Source organism: Somniosus microcephalus, chromosome 5 (genome assembly GCF_052327205.1).
Source record: "Somniosus microcephalus isolate GS21.2 chromosome 5, FLI_Smic_1.0, whole genome shotgun sequence".
NCBI lineage: Eukaryota > Metazoa > Chordata > Chondrichthyes > Squaliformes > Somniosidae > Somniosus > Somniosus microcephalus.
This window is the reverse complement of record NC_140991.1, coordinates 72,204,515-72,227,916: the sequence shown is the minus strand read 5'-3', so window position 1 is coordinate 72,227,916 and position 23,402 is coordinate 72,204,515. Positions and strand designations below refer to the sequence as shown.

Genomic DNA, 23,402 nt, shown 5'->3' with positions numbered 1-23,402 from the left:
TATCCTCCTTTGTTTACCTATGTTCCCACTTCCACCATTATGTGTAAAAAAAAAAAAATGCAAAATATTTATTTAATATCTCTGCTGTACCTTTTATCCTCCACAATTAAACTCCCTTCTTCATCCCTGAACTTTATCCATCTCATATTTGAAGATTTCCCACTGCTGATCTGTTGACCTGTTTGCTAACGTTTTTGCCCAGTTAATTTGGGCCAGACCCCTTTTTATTTCACTGAACTTGGTGTTTATCCAGTCCAGGACTCTAATCTTTGACATCATTTTCTATTCCTGCATTGAGCATGTTATTGATACTATATCTTATCCTTCCATATTAATGCTTCTATTTCCAATTTTGTTTTGAATACTTTGTGCATTCATATCTGCACTCAATCCTGACTCCAATTTTTTGAAATGCTCACCTTTCTTCTTTTTTCATGGTTTTCTTTAAAATTTTTGATATTAATTGCTCCTTAAACAACAGTGTTTTTATCTCTCACTACCTCAAAGTCTGTTTCTTTCTCTTCTGATAGGATTTTCTCACTAGTTATTTCAGCTAAGTTTTGGCCATATAGTGAGAGAACTTTATGAATCCTGCTCTCCTTTAATCTCAAACCTAGCTTTTCCCTACCATATTAGATTAATTCTGGAAAAGAGATACTCCATTGAAATAGCAAACATGTCAATGTCATAATGATTAAAAAAGAATCAGGAACCTGTACCTATTTTTCCTGCAGAAAGAATGAGAGAGAAGTAATGAGAAAGAGATTTGGAGACAAACAGATAGGAAATGAGACACCAATGAGAGGAAGTGTGTCATACAGAGAAATGATGAGAAAGTGTGAAAAACAAACCGCAAAGAAGAGAGGCAGATAGAGTAAAATAGAGTGGTAGACATTTACGGGAAGACAGAGAGACCATTGTTTTCTAACTTTTGTCTGTGAACAACACCACCAGACATCAACTAGTAAATGGAAACTAATGTGGTTTGGGCCTCGGTCAGACATATCCTGAAAGAATGTTGCCCTGTGTACCCCCACCTCCTCAGTCAGGAAGTTGAAAACACTTCAGTTTTATTCACTTGTCCAGAGAAATCAAACAATATATTTAGATTTGTATGAGAAGTTGGTATGCATAAAGAATTACACAAATGGTATGCTGGCCTTCATAGCGAGAGGATTCGAGTACAGGAGCAAGGATGTCTTGCTGCAGTTGTACAGGGCCTTGGTGAGACCACACCTTGAGTATTGTGTGCAGTTTTGGTCACCTTATCTGAGGAAGGATGTTCTTGCCATGGAGGGAGAGCAGCGAAGATTCACCAGACTGATACCTGGGATGGCAGGAATGTATGAAGAGAGATTGGGTCGATTAGGCTTATATTCGCTAGAGTTTAGAAGAATGAGAGGGGATCTCATTGAAACTTATAAAATTCTAACAGGACTAGACAGACTAGATGCAGGAAGGATGTTCCCGATGGCAGGGGAGTCCAGAACCAGGGGTCACAGTCTAAGGATAAGGGGTAAGCTATTTAGGACTGAGATGAGGCGGAATTTCTTCACCCAGAGAGTGGTGAATCTGTGGAATTCTCTACCACAGAAGACAGTTGAGGCCAATTCATTAAATATATTCAAGAAGGAGTTGGATATATTTCTTAAGGCTAAGGGAATCAAGGGATATGGGGAGAAAGCAGGGACAGCGTACTGAATTTGGATGATCAGCCACGATCGCATTGAATGGCGGAGCAGGCTCGAGGGGCCGAATGGCCTACTCCTGCTCCTATCTTCTCTGTTTTCTATGTTACACTCAACAGAGCGTGCTCAGAAAGACACGGTGGCAGGGGAGGGGGTGAGTTTGTGATAGTCATTTGAAGTAAATAGTGTCTCCATGTGGATTGGCTATAAAGTGAGCTCTATTACTCAAGGTTTAGTCAGCCGCCAGACAAAAACACAGTTTCCATCAATGCATAGTTGATTTTATAGGACTAAGCAAATAGCTCAGAATGTTTTAATTCTAAGGATGAAAACACAAATAATTCTGGCTTCATTATTACATTTGGGTATACATTTTTGTTTCACCAATTGGGCTTACTTTTATGCAAAAGCCGTCTGACCAACCTAATCCTTTCCCAGCTTCAGTTACTCTCCTTTTAGCAGATGTGTTTCCTGTAACAAATCTACATTCATTTATTCCTTTCATAAGAATGCCAGAATCTTTAGTGATTTAACACCTTAATATTATAAGTCGTCAACTGGTACTGAAATTCTTAATTATGTGGGCGTGCTCTCATTCGTGTTTTGAATGCTGATCCTTGCATATTATCATGACATTGACATTTTAATGGAGTGTCTCTTTGGTGCCTGGGCGAGCCACCGTGGTAGATTTGCAGCAGGTTACTTTGATTTGTGGATCAGAATGTGGGAAATTGACCTAACCCATACTGCATTTGAAAGAATGCCCGGGTTGGCGAATTGACATCACAGTGTTGTAGGCCTTGAAGTCAACTCTGTTAGGAGTGGATGATCAGTAACTTTTGACATTTCATAGATTCATAGAAGATAGGAGCAGGAGTAGGCCATTCGGCCCTTCGAGCCTGCTCCGCCATTCAATGAGATCATGGCTGATCATCCAATTTCAGTACCCTGTCCCTGCCTTCTCCCCATATCCCTTGATCCCTTTAGCCTCAAGAAATGTATCCAACTCTTTCTTGAATATATTTAATGAACTGGCCTCCACCGCCCTCTGTGGCAGAGAATTCCACAGGTTCACCACTCTCTGGGTGAAGAAATTCCACCTCATTTCAGTCCTAAATGGCTTACCCCTTATCCTTAGACTATGACCCCTGGTTCTGGACTCCCCGGCCATCAGAAAAATCCTTCCTGCATCTAGTCTGTCCAGACCTGCCAGAATTTTATAGGTTTCGATGAGATCCCCTCTCAATCTTCTAAACTCCAGTGAGTATAAGCCCAATCGACACAATCTCTCCTCATACGTCATTCCTGCCATCCCAGGTATCAGCCTGGTGAATCTTCGCTGCACTCCCTCCATGGCAAGAACGTCCTTCCTCAGGTAAGGTGACCAAAACTGCACACAATACTCAAGGTGCGGTCTCACCAAGGCCCTGTACAACTGTAGCAAGACATCCTTGTTCCTGTACTCGAACCCTCTTGCTACGAAGGCCAACATACCATTTGCCTTCTTAACCGCCTGCTGCACCTGCATGCTTACCTTCAGCGACTGGTGCACAATAACACCCAGGTCTCTTTGCACTTCCCCTTCTCTCAATCTATTGCCATTCAAATAATAATCTGCCTTCCTGTTTTTGCCACCAAAGTGGATAACCTCACATTTATCCACATTATAGTGCATTTGCCATGTTTCTGCCCAATCACCCAACCTGTCCAAATCGTACTGGAGTTTCACGACATCCTCCTCACAGCTTACCCTCCCACCCAGCTTTGTGTCGTCTGCAAATTTGGAGATATTACATCCAATTCCCTCGTCCAGATCATTAATATATATTGTGAACAGCTGGGGTCCTAGGACCGATCCTTGCGGTACCCCACTAGACACTGCCTGCCACTCGGAAAACGACCCATTTATTCCAACTCTTTGCTTTCTGTCCGCCAACCAGTTCTCTATCCAAGTTAATACCTTGCCCCCAATCCCATGTGCCTTAATTTTGCACGCTAACCTCTTATGTGGGACCTTATCGAAAGCCTTCTGAAAGTCCAAATACACCACATCCACTGGTTCTCCCTTATCTATTTTACCAGTTACATCCTCAAAAAATTCCAGTAGATTAGTCAAGCATGATTTACCTCTCTTGTGAGGGATCTTGCCAAATACTTTCTGGAAGCATCGTTTGAAAATTTGAGGACAAGACTTTCTGTATGTTTTACAAACAGAAAATGCTGGAAATACTCAGTAGGTCAGGCAGCAGAGAGAGAAACAGAGTTAATATTTCAGGTTGATGACCCTTCGTCAGAACTGGAAAAAGTTGGAGATGTAAAAGGTTTTTAAGCAAGTGTAGGGGCAGGGAGAGGGGGGAGGAGAGGAAAGAACAAAAGGGAAGGTCTGTGATAGGAGGAAGGCAGGAGAGATTAAGAGACAAAAGGAGATGGTAATGGGACAAGTTAAGAAACAAAAGATGAGTCTAGATGAAGTGTAAATGGCAATGGCAGAATCATCAACAGCTGCCATGTGAATTTTTTTTTAAATGGCCCCAACCGTCTCCTTTTCACTATGGATGTCCAATCGCTCTACACCTCCATCCCCCACCAGGATGGCCTGAGGGCGCTCTGCTTCTTCCTTAAACAGAGGCCCAACCAGTCCCCTACCACCACCGCCCTCCTTCGCCTGGCTGAACTTGTTCTCACATTGAACAACTTCTCCTTCACTCACTTTCTCCAAATTAAAGGTGTTGCTATGGGAACCCACATGGGTCCTAGCTATGCCTGCCTTTTCATGAGATATGTGAAATACTCTTTGTTCCAGTCCTACTAGGGTCCCCTCCCTCACCTCTTTTTCTGGTACATTGATGACTGTATCGGTGCTGTTTCCTACTCTCGCCCTGAATTAGAAAATTTCATTCACTTTGCTTCCAATTTCCATCCTTCCCTCACCTTCACATGGTTCATCTCCGACTCTTCCCTTCCCTCTGTCTCCATCTCTGGGGATAGCCTATTGACAAACATTCACTATAAGCCCACTGATTCCCACAGCTACCTGGACGACACTTCCTCCCACCCCGCTTCCTGTAAGGACTCTATTCCATTCTCCCAGTTTCTCTGTCTCCGCTGCATCTGCTCTGATGATGCCACCTTCCGTACTAGTGCTTCCAACATGTCTTCCTTTTTCCTCAATCGAGGATTCCCCTCTACTGTGGTTGACTCGGCCCTTGACCGTGTCCGTTGTATTTCCCGCACTTCTGCTCTCATCCCTTCCCTTCCCTCCCGGAACCACGATATGGTTCCCCTTGTCCTCGCCTTTCACCCCACCAGCCTCCACATTCAACGGATCATCCTCTGCCATTTCCGCCACCTCCAGCGTGATCCCACCACCAAACACATCTTCCCCATACCTCCCCTTTCAGCATTCTGAAGGGACCGCTCCCTCCGCGACACCCTGGTCCACTCCTCTATCACCCCCAACACCCCTTCCCCTTCGCCCGGCACCTTCCTGTGTAAGCGCAGGAGATGCAACACCTGCCCTTTTACCTCCTCCCTTCCCACTGCCCAGGGCCCCAAACAATCCTTCCAGGTGAAACAGTGATTTACTTGTTCTTCTTGCAATTTAGTATACTGTATTCGCTGCTCACGATGTGGTCTTCTCTACATTGGGGAGACCAAACGCAGATTGGGTGACTACTTTGCAGAACACCTCCATTCAGTCCGTAAGGGTGACCCCGAGCTTCCGGTCACCTGTCACTTTAATTCTCCGCTCCACTCCCACTCTGACCTCTCTGTCCTCGGCCTCTTACACTGTTCCAATGAAGCTCAACGTGAGCTCGAGGAACATCACCTCATCTTTCAATTAGGCACTTTACAGCTTTCTGGACTCAACATCGAGTTCAACAATTTCAGACCATAGCCTCTGCCCCTATTTTTTTTTGTCGTGGTCATTTTTTGGTTACTCTTTTGTTCATTGTCTCCAGGTTGTGAGAGCCAGTTATGTGTCTGACTGCTTTTTTGGGGGTTTCTCTCTATTACTTTGTCATGCGGGAAGGGCACACAGTTTGTTAAATAAAGAAGTGTCTTTATTCAGAATGTGCATGTTTGCTCTTTGAACTATTTGTTGCCTTGACCGGCTTAGGGGTTGCGGAACGGTTCCATTCATGTTCTTTCAATGGCACAAGCCATTCCATCAGAGAGGGCCTAGAACCGACTTGCAATAAGCCGCTGACGGACGGCCCTTGCACTTTGTGCCTCCCTCCCGTCTTGGTGCTCCTCCTCCTCCTCCTCTGCTGGTGCTCCAATGTCTGGTGGCAGTGGCTGAGTCCTGAGGATTGCCAGGTTATGCAGCATGCAGCACACTACAATGAAATGGGAGACTCGCTCAGGTGAGTACTGAAGGGCTCCCCCGGAATGGTCCAGACAGCGGAACCGTTGCTTGAGCACGCCGATTGTGTGCTCAGTGATGTTCCTGGTCGCTTGATGGCTCTCATTGTATCGTTCTTCAGCAGGGGTGCTGGGCGCACAGAGCGGGGTCATCAGCCAGGTGCACAGAGGCTAGCCCTTGTCCCCAAGAAGCCAGCCTCCTGGGTGAGCCGGGGCTTCGAAAAGGGCTGCCACAGAAGTCTGGCGCAGGATGAAGGCGTCGTGGCTGCTGCCTGGAAAGCGGGCATTGACAGCGAGTATCAGCTGTCTGTGGTCACACACCAACTGGACGTTCAACGAATGGAACCCTTTCCGGTTGCGGTAATCCTTGGCATTCTCTTGCGGCGCCCGCAAAGCCACATGCGTGCAGTCAATGGCGCCCTGGACCATGGGGAAGCCCGCTATTCTTGCAAATCCCATTGCGCGCTCTTGCTGCTTGTCCAGGGTCATGGGGAAGGAAATGTACTGACGTCTCCTTTTAAAGAGGGCATTCGTGACTTGACGGATGCAGCAATGCACCGCGAACTGGGAGATATTGGCAATGTCCCCAGTAGTGGATTGGAAGGAGCCGGTGGCATAGAAGTTGAGAGCCACTGTGACCTTCACTGCCACCGACAGAAACGTCCTGCTCCTCAGCTGAGGCTGCAGATCTGGTTGAAGCAGGTGGCAGAGCTCAGTGACCACCTCCCTGCTGAATTGCAGCCTCTGAAAACACTGCTCCTCAGACATGTTGAGGTATGAGAACTGTTGGCGGAAAACCCTGGGACGGTAAGGTCTCGTGTGCTGCCGCCTGTTGGCCCTCCTCCGTCTGGCCATGATTGGCACTCTCTCTCGGCGTCTCTGTGCCCTCTCAATGTAATGGAGAAGCCTGACATTTCCACCCATTGCAGCCCCTATAGTATGTGGCCACTCAAGGTTATGCCAGTGAAAAAGCAAACCAACTACAAAGTTCTAGTCAGAAGCCAGAAGTACCTCTGCGAGCGCTGACTCAATGCAGAAAGCTCTCTCCCTTTGTCTCTCTGCAAATCTCTCTCTCTCTCTCACACAGAAAGAGTGGTCCAAAAATGGCTACCACAAAGAAGCCAGGAAGAGCCCTCTTTAAATAGCGCCCCCCCAGCCCCACAGTGACTGGGAACTGTTCCAGTCAACCAGTCGCTGGGAGCGCCAGGCGGAAAGGAGGGGGGCGCCACTGAATTTCCGATTCGGGGCGCCCCAAGGGCATTGCACCATGAAATGACATCAGGAGCTGTTGAGCGGGCGTTGCGGTTTTGCGCCGCTGCTAAATGTCCGCTCAATTTCGCGAGAGGCGCAGGTCTCGCCGCGCCTGGGCGCTAGCTGCCTCGCGCCCCACTTATCGCCCTCTTAAGGCGCTAACGTGGCGCAAACAACTGAATTTCTCCCCCTATATGTTTCAATGAGATCAGCTCTCATTCTTTTGAACCCCAGAGAGTATAGGCTCAATCTCTCCTCATAGGACAACCATCTCAATCTAGTGAACCTTTGTTGCATTGCCTCTAAGCCACATATATCCTTCCTATAAGGAGACCAAAACTGTGCGCTGTACTCCAGGTGTGGTCTCACCAGAGCCCTGTACAATTGTAGCAAGACTTCCTTACTCTTGTATTCCAACCCTCCAGCAATAAAGGCCAACATGCCATTTTCCTTCGTAATTGCTTGCTGTATGCTAACTCTCTGTGTTTCTATACTAGGACACCTAAATCTCTCTGAACACCAACATTTAATAGTTTCTCACCATTTAAAAAATATTCTGTTTTTCTATTTTTCTTACCAAAGTGAATAATCTCACATTTCCCCACATTATACTCCATCTGCCACCTTATTGCCCACTCAATTAACCTTGCATCCTCCTCACATCTTACTTTTCCACCTAGCTTTGTATCGTCAGTAAACTTGGATACATTGTACTCGGTCCCTTCATCTAAGTCATTAATATAGATTGTAAATAGCTGAGGCCCAAGCACTTATCCTTGCAGCACCCCACTAGTTACAGCCTGCCAATCTGAAAATGACCTGTTTATCCCTACTCTCTGTTCTCTGTCTGTTAACCAATCTTTATCCATGCTAATACCTTACCCCCAACCCCAAGTGCCCTTATCTTGTGTAGCACCCTTTTATGTGGCACCTTATCGAATCCCTTTTGGAAATCTAAATATACTACATCCACTGGTTCCCCTTTATCTACTCTGCTAATTACATCCTCAAAAAACTCTAATAAATTTGTCAAACATGATTTACCTTTCATAAAACCGTTGACTCTGCCTAATCATATTATGATTTTCTAAGTGCCTTGTTACCACTTCCTTAATAATGGATTCCAGCATTTTCCCGATGACTGATGTCAGGCTAACTGGCCTGTAGTTCCCAGTTTTCTGTCTCCCTCCTTTCTCAAATAGTAGGGTTACATTTGCTACCTTCCAATCTTCAGGGGCATTTTGGATTGCTGGTTCTTAACCCTTTAGGTGCTGTAGACACATTTGGGTGTTTCAGGCTGCAGGAACTCCTGACTTGTCCGAAGCCCGCTTTCTAATTTTTACAATGAAAAATACATTTTTTAGGCCAAGTTATGGCAGTTTTGTGAAAATATTAATGGGATTAGACAAAGTCATCATGGATTTATGAAAGGGAAATCGTGTTTGACAAACCTACTAGAGTTTTTTGAGGATGTAACTGGTCGACTAGATAAGGGAGAACCAGTGGATGTGGTGTATTTGGATTTTCAGAAGGCCTTTGATAAAGTCCCACATAAGAGGTTAGTGTGCAAAATTAAAGCACATGGGATTGGGGGTAATATACTGGTATGGACTGAAAATTGGTTAACAGACAAGAAACAGAGAGTAGGAATAAATTGATCTTTTTCGGGGTGGCAGGCGGTGACTAGTGGGGTACCGCAGGGATCAGTGCTTGGGCCCCAGCTATTCACAATATATATCAATGATTTGGATGAGGGAACCAAATGTAATATTTCCAAGTTTGCTGACGACACGAAACTAGGTGGGATCGTGAGTTGTGAGGCGGATGCAAAGAGGCTTCAAGGCGATTTAGACCAAGTTGAGTGAGTGGGCAAATGCACTATATGGTACTGAATTTGGATGATCAGCCATGATCTGATTGAATGGCGGAGCAGGCTCGAAGGGCCGAATGGCCTACTCCTGCTCCTATCTTCTATGTTTCTATGGCAGATGCAGTATAACGTGGATAAATGTGAAGTTATCCACTTCGGTAGGAAAAACAGAAAGGCAGAGTATTATTTAAATGGTGATAGATTGGGAAATGTTGATGTACAAAGGGACCTGGGTGTCCTTGTACACCAGTCACTGAAAGCAAACATGCAGGTGCAGCAAGCAGTTAGGAAGGCAAATGGTATGTTGGCCTTCATTGCAAGAGGATTTGAGTACAGGAGCAAGGATGTCTTACTACAGTTATACAGGGCCTTGGTGAGACCACACCTGGAGTACTGTGTGCAGCTTTGGTCTCCTTACCTAAGAAAGGATATACTTGCCCTTTGTCCCTTTGTACATCAACATTTCCCAATCTATCACCATAGAAACATAGAAGATAGGAGCAGGAGTAGGCCATTCGGCCCTTCGAGCCTGCTCCGCCATTCAATCAGATCATGGCTGATCATCCAAATTCAGTACCATATAGTGTATAGCGAAGGTTCACCAGACGGATTCCTGGGATGGCAGGACTGTCTTATGAGGAGAGATTGGGTCGACTAGGCCTGTATTCACTAGAGTTTAGAAGAATGAGAGGGGACCTCATTGAAACGTATAAAATTCTGACAGGGCTAGACAGACTGGATGTAGGGAGGATATTTCCCCTGGCTGGGGGCATCTAGAATGAGGGGTCGCAGTCTCAGGATATGGGGTAGGACATTTAGGACTGAGATGAGGAGAACTTTCTTCACTCAGAGGGTGGCGAACCTGTGGAATTCTCTACCACAGAAGGCTGTGGAGGCCAAGTCACTGAATATATTTAAGAAGGAGATAGATAGATTTCTAGACACAAGGCATCAAGGGGTATGGGGAGAGAGCGGGAATATGGTATTGAGATAGAGGATCATCCATGATCATATTGAATGGCGGAGCAGGCTTGAAGGGTGGAATGGCCTACTCCTGCTTCTATTTTTCTATGTTTCTATGTTCCTAAGTTGACGTGGAACAGGAGGTAGAAGAAACTAATAAGTGAAATATTTTAAAGTTAGAAAGAAACAGGAATAGGATATATTAGTTAGAACAAGAAAAATAAAAAGGGCAAAAAGATGAGTGGGGAAGAAGAGAGAACAAGATATAAGAATAACAGCCTCAAACTCCCATGGTGGGATTTGAACTCAAGTTCTCTGGATTATAAGTCCATGCTAGTGCAGTAACATAACCATTATAGTATAGGCTTAATATTTCCCTAGTAATTTCTTTTTTCTCAATGTCATTGTAGGTTAGCATTGTATTGCTATTGTTTATCACTTGTCGCTATCTACTACCTCATTAAAAAATAGAATTAAAAGTCAGGTGTGCGTTCTTAATTCCGTGTTTAATTTGCTAAATCATTAGCTCTGTAAATTTATTTCTCACTTATGAAAGATCCTGAATCAACTATAGATGGATTATTTCTTAATATGTGAAAATGCTGATAAAATGAGTAAGAACATTTGTAGCAACACTAGTTCTGTGAAATCATTTTTTAATATTGTAAAATAATAATTGTCCAAAGGCTAATTAGAAACGAAGTCCGCGATTTCACCTGCCTGGGTGGCTTCATGGTGGAAGAGGGCGGTGGCGAGGGTGCGATCCAGATGCTGCGATGATCCCGCTGGAAAAAAACTCTTGCCATAATGGGCCTTGTTAAGCCCGTCCTGCATGTTTCTCGGTCCAATTAAAAGGTACGAGCCTGGTGATGTCAGCAGATGACGCGATTCTTGCCGGTATATTTAAAGGGGCCATGGCCCCATTTGCTGTCAGTTGTAATTTCACAGAATTCAGTGCTGGGAATGTCTGTAGGTGTGCACAGTGTGCTCCCAGCGCCAAAGAACTGCGCCTCGGTTCAGTGATGAGTCCCTCCATCATCTTGTGGAGGGAGTGAGAGCACGTAGGGAGGTTCTCTTCCCTACTGACGGTAGGAAGAGGCCTTCCCAGGAGACAAAGGCAGCATGGTTGCAAATTGCGCAGGAGGTGACAGGCATTTCAGTGGTCATTCGGACCTGGGTGCAGTGCCGCAAGACGTTTAATGATCTTCTAAGATCAGGAAAAGTAAGTATAAAGCCACACTTACCTTGATGCTGCGGTGCCTGTCATCACATCCCCACCACTCTGCATTACCATCCCTACTCCTGCAAAATGTTACTCACCCCAACATCCCTTAAACCTTCATCAATCCCTCTGTATCCACATTATCAGGTCCCCATCTTACTATGCACCCTCACACTCCGTCTCATCGTAATGCAAAGACATCAACTAACAACACAAAAGAATGCTATTTGGTATTGGCACCCCACTGCATCATAGTCTCCCTCTAAAGCTCTATCCCATTCCATTCCTTACACTCATTCCATCACTCTCACTCAATCTTCTCTTTCCCTCCTTGCAGGAAAAGAGAGCCCACAATAAGAGGGAGAGGGAGAGAATGGGAGGAGGCCCTCAAGCCATGGCCTTTCTGACCACTGCAGAGGAGGCAGCACTGGATATCGCTGGAGTGGTCGACCAGCCGGAAGTGGGGGAACGGAGAGAGGGGCTCATTAGAAGAACCTGGTGACAGAATTATTTTCCATACACTTGCATGGCTTTCATCAGCCACTCATATATGGGGTCTGATGTCAACAGAAAATGAATGCTCATCATGTGGATAATGGTATGTGTCTGCAGTCAACATCTCATATATCTAACTGATGTCTTTACTCTCCCACAGGTCCATCAAGAGCCGCCTCCTGCCCCACCCACTGTCCTGGAGGAACAGCAAGAAGACTCCTCAGAGGAGCCTCCTACCTCTGAGGGCACAGTGTCACCTCATACAAGGCAAGCCAACACCAGCGCAGAGACGCACACCTTGGTGGGTCCGTCGCGAGCTGCAGTAGTGTTGTCACCTGGTGTATTACACATCACAGGTGAGCAAGAGCAGATGTTGGAGACAGTGACAGCAGTGGAGACTCCTCGTTGGAGGGCGCAGGAGTCTCCTAGCTCTGCTCAGCTGCATGCAGACGCTGTGTCCCAGGAGCCATCCAGGAAGAGGACGACCCTGGAGCTGCAGGAAGAAGTGCAGGAGGCTCTGACTGCTTTCTTGACCACGGTGACTGCGAATGTGCAGAGAATGGAGGAGTCTATCTCAAACGTGAGCACCACTGGCAAGTTCCTCCATGGATAGGATGGCCACCTGCATTTGGACATAATGTGCCAGTCTCATGAGAACATGGTTTTACTTCAAAGTAGTTGGACATCTATGGAGGAGAGAAACCAGAGGCTCATAGATGTCCTTTCTAGGAGCGGTGTCAGTATAGATGTGGGCCCTCATGGCCCCACTGAAGTGCAGCAAGGTGCTCTCCAGGTACGTGCTAGCAGGGAAGTGCGGGTGACCCATGAGAGGGATGATGGTGGGAGGGGACATGGAAGTGGGGGCTCCTCTTCAAGCACTCAGACTTCCACTCCCTTACCCAACCCCTTGCTCAGAGCCCCAGATGCCTCCCCGGACAATGATGGCCGAGTCTGCCCCTGCACAGTCGTAGGAGGAGCAGATTTTGGCAGGGCCCTCACAGGCTCCAAAACCCAGAGGACGACCGCCTGTGCAGCCACATGTCTGAGCTTTTAAATTTATGTAAATGTGCCATTGATTAGGGCATCTCTAATGTAACGGGCAGCAATGTGGTCACGTACTGGTCTCAATGGCACCTCCGGTTCTCCAGGTCTTCTTCATCCTCATTTTGAAACTCATGCTGCTCCTCCTCCTCCTCAGAGGATGTGCACGCTGCGCCGTCTTCCTCATCCAGTGCTAATCCTCGCTGCTGCATTATGTTGTGCAGGGTGCAGCAGACCACGACGAATCTGGAGACCCTGGCTGGTGCATACTGAAGGGCTCCTCCAGATCTGTCAAGGCATCTGAAGCGCATTTTGAGCAAGCTTATTGTCTGCTTGATGACACTTCTCATGGAGATGTGGCTTTGGTTATAACGTCCCTCAGCTTCGTTTGTTGGTCTCTTCAAAGGTGTCACGAGCCACGTCTTCAGGGGTTAGCCCTTGTCTCCAAGCAGCCAGCCGGAAAGACTGTTTAGTGATGCAAAGAGCTGAAGGACGGTGGACTGGCGCAGGATGTATGAGTCATGGCAGCTGCCAGGGAACTTGGTGCACACATGGATGATAATCTTCCTATGGTTGCAAACCAGCTGCACGTTGAGGGAGTGGAACCTCTTGCGGTTGACAAATACTACTGGGTTCTGATGTGGTGCCCTGATGGCCACATGTGTGCAATCGATGATGCCCTGCACCTGTGGGAAGCCAGCCAGAGTGCCAAAGCCGAGCACCCGCTCATTGACACTGCCTTCATCACTTGCAAAGTGGATATAATTGGCGGACTTGTTAAAGAGGGCATCAGTGACCTGTGTGATGCATGTGTGGGTGGCTGACTGCGAGATGCCGGAAATGTCTGCTGCAGGTGCCTGGAAGGAGCTTGAGGCAAAGAAGTTGAGGGTGCTGGTGACTTTGACAGCCACTGGTAAGGGGTGTCCACCCCTTTCTCAGGGCTGCAGGTCTTGCTCCAGCAATGTGCAGATGTCGGCGACGACCTGGCATGATAGCCTGAGCCTCCTTTGGCACTGCTGCTCCGTCATGTTGAGGAAGCTCATCCTCTGCCTGTATACCCTGTTTTGGGGGTATCGCCTCCGGCGTGGTGCAGCCCTGCGCTGATGCCCTCTGCCCTGTACAGCATCAGGTGATTCAAGAGAAGGTTGGTGCTCTTGTTGTTGCTGCTGTGCCTGGTTCTGCTGCTGCGGCTGATCGTCATCAGATTCTGAGTACCAAGGTGAGAGAGCATAAATCGTGCCCATTCTGATGTTGTATATGGCAGCTGAAGTTGAGATGACAGAAGCAATCTGTCAATGGTGAGATAGGTTGTTCCAAGGAGGTGACAGTGGATAGAGAGTTTACTCCAAACACTTCCAAACTGCATAAAGCTCAAAAGTGTGTTCCAAATCCTGAAGGCTCCAGCTTCTCCGATTGGAAAGTGAACAGCTGTGAAATGGTAGCTTTTATACCACTTTTGCAGCTGTCAACTATTCAGAGGAATGGCGATTCATTGACAGCGACTTACCTGATGTGATCCCTGAGCGCTGGGAACCTCGTGAAAAAGCTGGTAAAATGGTAAGTACATGGTAAAATGGTGTTTAAGTACCTTTTAACAAGCTCTTAAGTATCTGAATTGGTTCACCCGCCACTTTGTGTCGGGTCTGTAAAGCGCAGACAGACTCAACACTTGGGAAACTGACATGGAGGCGGGTTGACAGTGGGACCCTGACCCACTGTCAATCTTTTCGATTTTGACAGCAGACTCGCCTCCGAACCCGTCCTCTGAGCGCCGGCAAAATCCGGCATAAATTCTGCCTTGAAATTTTTATGTTGTTGTATAATTATACAGAATAGTAGGCTGTTCAGGAATGGTGTCAGCCTTGGCTAGGAGTGTAGGATGTCAGCCTTGGCGCAGCAGTAACATTCTCACCTCTGAGCCCCATTCCAAAAACTTGAGCACATAATCTCAGCCAACATTGAAGTGCAGTACGGAGGGAGTGCTGTACTGTCTGAGAAACCATATATTGGATGAGACATTAAAATGAGGTACCGTCTGCACTCTCAGGTGGACATACAAGATCCCATGGCACCATTTAAAGAAGAGCAGGGGAATTCTACCAGTGTCCTGGCCAATATTTATTCCTCAACCAATATCAGTAAAATAGTTTAATTGGTCATTTATCTCATTGCTGCTTATGGAACCTTGGTCATTACTGCAATGCAGGGAAGCATAGCAATTGTCTGCTGTGTTTCCCTACATTGCAGTAGTGACCAATGTTCCCTTTAAGCCACATGGCCACAGAGCACTCTGGAGCTCCCACACAGCCGGCTCGCTAACTTATAAATGGGAAAAACCGTGCATGCGTGGTGTTTTGATGGGCCGTGCAGCCCCTTAAAGGCACACCCAATAAAAAATTAAAGGAAACTTTGGCAGTGACTACACTTCAAAAGTACTTAATTGACTGTTAAGCACATGGGGACATCTTTAGGTCATGAAAGGCGCTATATCAGTGCAAAAAAAATATATTCAGCGCTTCTAGCAGATGCTTTTCATCCATAGTGTTGCAGGACTAGAGGTCAAGATTAGCAAAACCCAAAATGGGCCAGAGACCAGAATATCCCACCACAGAGTAGAAGACATGTGGAATAGACTCCATTAAAAGTAGTTAAGGCTATGTTGATTAGCTCCTTTGAAATGGAGTTGGACAGATATCTGGTTATGAAAATGATTAAAGGTTGTATGGAGAAGTAAAGGTACAACTAATCAAAACTTACCAGAACGTTACAGTTTCGGTTTTGTTAGGACCATGGCAATGTCACCTACTGGGCTTAACTAGTTAAGAATGAATAGTATAAACCTATGTTATTACATAGCTTTTGCTCTGGGTCAGAGACTTTTCTTATAAGTTTTACCTGTAGTTATTCACTTTCCCGGAAAACTAAGCTGGGAGGGTTCCATGACCATGTATGTCTAAGTTTGCTGACGACACTAAGTTAGGTGGCACAGTGTAGATGGGAGCAGAAAGTTGCAAAGTGACATTGATAGGTTAAGTGAGTGGACAAAACTGTGGCAGATGGAATTCAATGGGGGGGAAGATGTGAGATCATCCAATTTGGACCTAAAAAAGCTAGATCAGAGTATTTTCTAAATGGTAAGAAGCTGGGAACTGTGGATGAGCAGAGAGATTTAGGGGTCCAAGTACAGAAATTGCTAAAAGCTAGGGGACAGGTACAAAAAATAATTAAAAAGGCTAATGGAATGTTGGCCTTTATCTCAAGAGGGCTGGAATACAATGGGGTGGAAGTGATGTTACAGCTGTACAGAGCTCTGGTGAGACCACATCTGGAGCACTGCACCTCAGAAAGGATATATTGGCCTTGGAGGGGGTGCAGCGCAGATTCACCAGAATGATACCGGAGCTAAAAGGGTTAAATTATGAAGACAGGCTACATAGACTAGGCTTGTATTCCCTTGAATATAGAAGATTAAGGAGTGAACTAATTGAGGTGTTTAACATAATTAAAGGGTTTGATAGGGTAGATAGAGAGAAACTATTTCCTGTGGTGACAGAGTCCATGACAAAGGTGCATAACCTCAAAATTAGAGCTAGGCCATTCATGGCTGATGTCAGAAAGCACTTCTTCACACAAAGGTTAGTGGAAATCTGGAACTCTCGACCCAAAAAGCTGTTGAGGCTAGGTCAATTTAAATTTCCTAAACTGAGATTGTTAGAATTTTGTTAGGCAAGGGTATTAAGGGTTATGGAACCCAAGCGGGTAGATGGAGTTAGATAGTGATCAGCTATGATCTAATGGATTGGTGGAACAGACTCGAGGGGCAGAATGGCCTACTCCTGTTCCTATATTCTTTTGTGGTATGGCACATCAGTAAATTTCAAGTGGCCTCATGAGACGTTTTAGAACAATAGGCAGGGGGCCACATTCAAGGGCTGTATAACCTACTTCTACTCTCAACGCTGAACAGTCACAAACAGAAATTTTGCTGATGAAAGTCATGACACAATGTGGGCAATTTATTACTACAATGCTAACAAGATTTTATGCTAGTAATATTTCACTTAACTCCTACAAGTTAAACCTTCGTAGCCGCGCAGCTTAGAGGGAACGTTGGGAGCATTCCTTGTGGGTCAGGAGGAGCAAGAGTGCTTCTGCCTGGCCCCCCAAGCTCCTCCCACATACAAACCTGTCCCCTGGATCATGCCATTGTCGGGGATCGGACCCCCTGGGATCAGGGATCGGACCCTTCCCCCGGGGTCGGGACTCGCACCTACCTGGGGCTGTGGCCTCTTCTTCAGCGTTCCCCGCCTGACTGGAAGCCAAGCCTCTCAATCAGCAGGCTGACTTCCGGGCGGGGAACCTATCAGTGACGCCACACTAATGCTGTGGAGTTGAAATTCCACAGCGTGCAGGGAAACCCAGACTTCCGGGTGTTCCCGACACCACCCCCCCCCCCCCGGGCGGGTCAAAATGTTAAAACTCCCCCTTACATCTCAGAGAATCAGAGGCACAAAGCAGGTTTAAGATAACCTAGTTTCAGCCTTATTATGCATACATTTGATCACTGTAAAGATCTGGATTATATCATCCCAGTCTTCTTTTCTCCAGTGACGACAGCGTAAATTCTAACAGGCTGCCCTTGTAATGTAGCATCTTATGTTGTTTCTGACAGACTATCCTCACAATTTACCACCTTTTGTTGTTGGCATAGAAAAGAAACTTCAGTCCAAGAAAATTAGCATCTTGGTTTGGTTTGTTAGTTTAAGGATTGAAGCTGTTTTAATACAAACTGATCAGAAATATTTTGAAGGTACTGAATAGATAGGTTCAGGTGACACAATGCATTGGAGCAAAAATTGGTAGGATTCAAATTTATTATTCTCAACTCTGTTATGTGAATGAACTGAAAGAATGCCAAGCAATTCTACACAGTCTAGGCTGTTTTGCACACCTCCAATAGTATAGCATCATTTTTATTTTTAATTTTGGCAATTTTCTTCCCCGTTTCTCCTGAAGGAGTTATCTCATTGGATACAGGTCCATGAGATGCACTCTAAAACCTTGCCAAAGTGGCTATTATTTTTGTGAATAACAGCATGCTGTTTGACCATGAGACAATACAGCCAAGTCTGTTTCTTTTCTTACTTGATGTTCACGTGTACTTTCATTAGGGGATCACTGGATATTGAACAGCAGCAGGAGCCCTGGCTGATTTTTCCCTTTGCTCCCAGGGATGATGAGAATTGTAGAGTTCCTACAACTACTCTGGTTGAGATCAGTTATCTCAGCATAGACCAGGGATCAAACCTGGGGACCTTCTTTGCCTTTATGTTTCAGCTACTCACTGGATAAACTAGCCATTGGTGGGGGCGCTCCTCATCCTCAGTCACAATTGAATATGGAAACAAAAAGGGGAGGGCAAAAAAATAGCAAATGGTCAATCAAAGCACTTCTTCCAGACTTCAGCTAAAATTTGCAGAATCGTACCTACAATGTGTAGTTTCAACTAGAGAGCATTTTGCTGCCAAGAACCATTAATGTTCTGGGCCAACTTTTATATAAGATGTTTAAAGTGCCACTGGGAGATGTGTAACTTTGCATTGGTGATGTCCCCCACACATAAATTGATACGGTTTCAGGTGGCATCCATCACTCGTATATAATGCTTCTGCAAAGGAGGCAATGCCTTCGAGAGAGGAGGGGAGTGCAAAAAACTGGTGAGGAAAAAAATAAACAAGTAAAATAAAAGTTCTTATGGTTTTAAATTCTTAAAGTCAAAGCTAGTCGGAACACTGGGTTTGACTCAAATAGCTAAAGAGATGTGGGTGGATTGTCATTAGCACAGGAGTTGCTCATGCTTTTGGCAGAGCACAGGAGCTGATGCTGTTGCAGTTCAAAATTCTGCATAAAGCTTCACACATAATTTCTGCCAATAGAACTCCCTCATACAGACATAGGGGTCAAGGTAGAATCGTTCACGTCGCGGCCCTGTTTCAACCAATTCTACCACCACCACGCACAGCAAATAGTGGATACATCGATTTCGTACCGCTAATTTGATCAAGTACCAACATCATGCCTGAAGACAGAAGTAGTCGTCGATGTCAGAAACACGGGTCTTTTTCAAGACCGGCATTGACTGTTATATCTGCTAACGTTGAAGGGTTCTCTATAGCTAAACAAAACATCCTTGCTACATTATGCAATGAGTTGGAGTGTGATGTCCTCTGCCTGCAGGAGACACATAGAGGAAGTGAGAACAACTGCCCAAAAATACCAGGAATGGTCCTGGCTATTGAAAGACCTCATCGACAATATGGCAGTGCTGTATTTGTTAGAGCTGGTTCAGTTGTAGAAGCCACTTCTAAAACAGAGGAGGACAACATCGAAATTCTAACCGTAGAGCTGAGCAAAGTAGTAGTGACCTCAGTGTACAAGCCACCTGTCACAGATTTCAGCTTCTCTAACCCTGTACCCAACCTGCACAATAAATCACAGATCATCATTGGAGACTTTAATAGCCACAGTACCCAATGGGGGTACAAGGAGACTAACAACGATGGAGAAGCAGTCAAAGAACGGATGGACGCTAACCAGCTTAGTCTCATCCACGATCCTAAATTGCCAGCCTCCTTCCACAGTGCCCGCTGGAAGTGTAGATATAATCCAGATCTTGCCATTGCCAGCAACGACATCGCTGGCCTCTGCAAGAAGCTTGTCACAGACCCAATACCACAGACACAACACCGTCCTATTGGTATCCAGGTAAATGCAGCAGTGTTACCAACCATCGTACCATTCAAAAGGCGCTTCAACTTCAAGAAGGCCGATTGGAACGGTTTCACACGAGCACTTGACCGCAAGGTTAAACGCATTAAACCACTACCTGAGCACTACAACCTCTTTGCAAAAGCTGTCCAAAAAACAGCTAGAAGGAAGATCCCCCGAGGTTGCAGAGTACACTACATCCCTGGTCTCACCAAGGAGAATGCTGAACTCTACTGGGAGTATGTCTCAATGTTTGAATCTGACCCCTTCTCAGAGGAAACAATATCTACTGGTGAGAGGGTGATGTTAAGTATCTCTCAAGAACGTCAAAACACCTGGAACACCTTGATAGAGACAACAGATCTTACAAAAAACAGCAAGAAGGCATGGTCTCTCATACGCAAACTTGGAGGTGATCCCAAGAAAGCTGCCCAACATCCAAATGTGTCTGCTAACCAAGTTGCACACCAGTTGCTCCTAAATGGAAAAATCAACAAGAAACAACCAAGAGCACAACTAGATAGGAAGAAGTACAGCGATGATCCTGGCTTCACTAGACCATTCACCATGGAAGAGCTGGAAACTGGTACATCTAATCTAAAACACGGGAAAGCAATTGGTCTTGACAACATAGCAACGGAGCAGATAAAGCATTTTGGACAGCAAGCAAAGAAGTGGCTCCTACAATTGTTCAACCACTGTCTGGCAACACACAAGCCACCTAATATCTGGCAGAAGGCACATGTAATAGCACTATTAAAGCCTGGAAAAGATCCCTCAGATCCTAAGAGTTTTCAGCCAATTTCACTGCTTTGCCACACCTATAAGCTGTTTGAACGCCTGATACTCAATAGGATAGCACCAACTGTAGATGAGAAGATCATTCCAGAGCAAGCAGGTTTCCGCCCCAGCAAATCAACAACAAGTCAATTGCTCAACCTCACATAATACATCAAAGATGGTTTTGAGCAAGGGATGGTAACAGGTGCTGTTTTTGTAGACCTGTCAGCAGCATACGATACAGTGAACCATAGACGTCTCCTCTGCAAGATTCTAGAGATGACAAAAGATATTCACTTAACAGAGCTGTTAGAAAGCATGCTTCAGAATCGCCGGTTCTATGTTGAACTAGGTGGGAAGCGCAGCAGGTGGCGTATTCAGAAGAATGGTCTTCCTCAGGGAAGCGTGCTTGCACCGCTGCTGTACAACATCTACATGAATGACCAACCTATAGACGGTGTCACACGCCGTTTTATATATGCCGATGACTTAGGTGTCACTGCCCAAAGCACTGATTTTAACACCGTGGAGAAAACGCTTTCTGAGGCCTTGGAGGGACTAAAATCCTACTATGAAGAAAACCACCTTCGCGCAAACCCATCAAAGACGCAAGTTTGTGCATTCCACCTCAGAAACCGTGAAGCCAAACGCCAGTTGAAAGTAACCTGGTGTGGAGCAACACTGACACATTGCGAGCACCCTATCTACTTAGGAGTCACCCTTGACCGATGCCTCACCTTCAAGAACCACATCGAGAAGACAAAGGCAAAAGTGAGCGCACGAAACAACATCCTGAATAAGCTCACTAACACAAGATGAGGAGCAAGCCCGAAAACATTGCGAACCAGTGCACTTGCTCTTTGCTATTCGACTGCCGAATACGCCTGCCCTGCATGGGAAAGGTCTACTCATGCCAAGAAGATGGATGCCGTTCTGAATGCAAGCTGCCGATTTATCACAGGTTGCTTAAAACCAACAAACACCAACAGCCTATATATCCTGGCGGGTATCGCTCCCCCTGATATAAGAAGAACGGTAGCCAGCAAGAAAGAGCGACTCCGTCAAATATCAGATGAGAGGCACCCTCTGCATTGTCATACACCTACACCCAGCCACCTAAAGTCAAGGAAGAGCTTCATGAACAGTGTTGTTCCATTACAATTAACCTCATCTGAAGCCCGCATCGCCTTGTGGAAAGACCGGCTCGCCAGTCTTGAACAACCCCCAGCGATGGAAATTTTACCTGATGAAAGCCTTCCCCCAGGAACTAATTGCAACTGGGCAATCTGGAAGTGCCTTAACAGACTTCGGACCGGTGTAGGTTGCTCAAAGGTGTCACTAAGCAAATGGGGATATTCAACCAGCCCGACAACTTGTGAATGTGGAACTGAGGCACAGACTATGCAACATCTCCTGCAATGCCCATCGTTAGAGGAACCCTGCACTGTTGCAGATCTTGTCGAATCCAACAACAAGGCGCAAAAATGTGTCCAGTTCTGGCTGGGCTATGTATAGACTGTCCGTGGACACGATAAGAAGAAGAATACAGACATAGTTATCTCCTAGATCTCCTAGTCCCTCCAAATGAAAAGATAGAATGCAAATTAAGCTGTATTTCTTGATACAGTATAGTTGAAGCATACATTAGTCTGTGGCGGTCTGAACTATCAATTGTACTAATTTTCCATGTCTTTATGTTCCTCGCAACAACCAGGGCTAAATTTGCGAGACAGTTGTCTTTGTTACAGTAGTCCTTGGTTCCACCCTGTTACAGGGTACTATGAATCTTAATATATATATTTTAAAACTGTTTTGTGTGCTCCCTGTTAGAGGTTTCCTTGATGGACTGTTTTTTCTGTGGCCAGGCTTCAAAGTGTGTTCTGTGCATGTCCTACTCTGGACTCCTGCTAGGTGGTCCAGGGGTGAAATGGGCACGAGGCTTCATTTGTAGAGTTAATTGGCCTCAAGCTGTTCCACCAGTAATATGTCCTCTCATTAACTCCCCCTCAGAAGCTAACTTATAAGCAGAGGGGAAGAGTACAGACAGACCTTTTTAAAAATGTTGTTTGATCCTTTGATTTTGTAACTATTTCTTGAAACAATATCTAGGTAGCAGTTTTGGATTGTATGAAAACTAAGTCCATAACCTTAATGGGATGGAATGCCTATTCTCCTCTTAACATTTAAGATAAGAAATTGCTGTTGGAGACATTGTGTAAAAATGCTTTATGCATTCATATTGCATTCCTCTGTTATTTTAAAAGTGCCTTTAACCTTATTGTGAAAGGGTTAATGCCCCCGCTAAAATAGCAGACAGAGGAATGTCATAGGAATACGTTAAGCAATCATCTACTAATATTGACAACAGTGATTATCTAGCCAAGAGTTTCTTGGCTTGGAGTCACATCTCTGTGCACGTGTTCATGTTGGGGGGAAGTGGAGGATGAGAGATAATCACTGAGGTGATTGGGCAGGTGCAAAAGGCATTGCTGGACCTCATCACAAGAGGTATAGAATGTAAAAGCAAGGAAGTGCTACTTCAGTTATACAGAGATCATCTGGTCTGATCTCATTTGGAATATTATGTTCAGTTTTGAACACCCACCTTAGAAAGTATTTAATGGCTTTAGAGAAAATCCAGCAACAATTCACCAGGACTATACCCAGATGAGGAGACTAAACTTGATGAGAGACTGGGTAATATTGGGTTATGTCCTGGAGAAGAAAAGATGATTTGATGAAAGTGCTTAAAATAATGAAAGAAATGGACAGGGTTCGTAACGTAGGGAACAACCTTGGCTAGGGAAATCCAGAACAAGGGGAATCATTCCAGAGTTTGAGCTAAGCCAGTTAAAAGTCAATTCAGGGAAAGCTTCTTCACAGAAAGTGTTGTAAGAAGACCATCAATGAGATGAATACTTACTTGAGAAGTAAAGATATTCAAGGATTTTTATTCTGC

General features: G+C 45.5%; 1 protein-coding gene across 4 annotated transcripts in view; it reads left to right on the top strand.

Moving 5' to 3' along the window:
• spag6 (sperm associated antigen 6) overlaps nt 1-23,402 on the top strand; it is a 184,822-nt gene that overhangs the window by 13,926 nt on the left and 147,494 nt on the right. The window contains exon 1 of one of the 4 annotated variants that reach the window (XM_085987782.1): nt 10,843-10,992. The exons of the other annotated variants lie outside the window; for them this stretch is intronic. The gene's annotated coding sequence lies outside the window, so the exon portion shown is untranslated. Of the gene's footprint in view, nt 1-10,842; nt 10,993-23,402 lie in introns of those variants that run through there. 4 annotated transcript variants of the gene reach the window in all.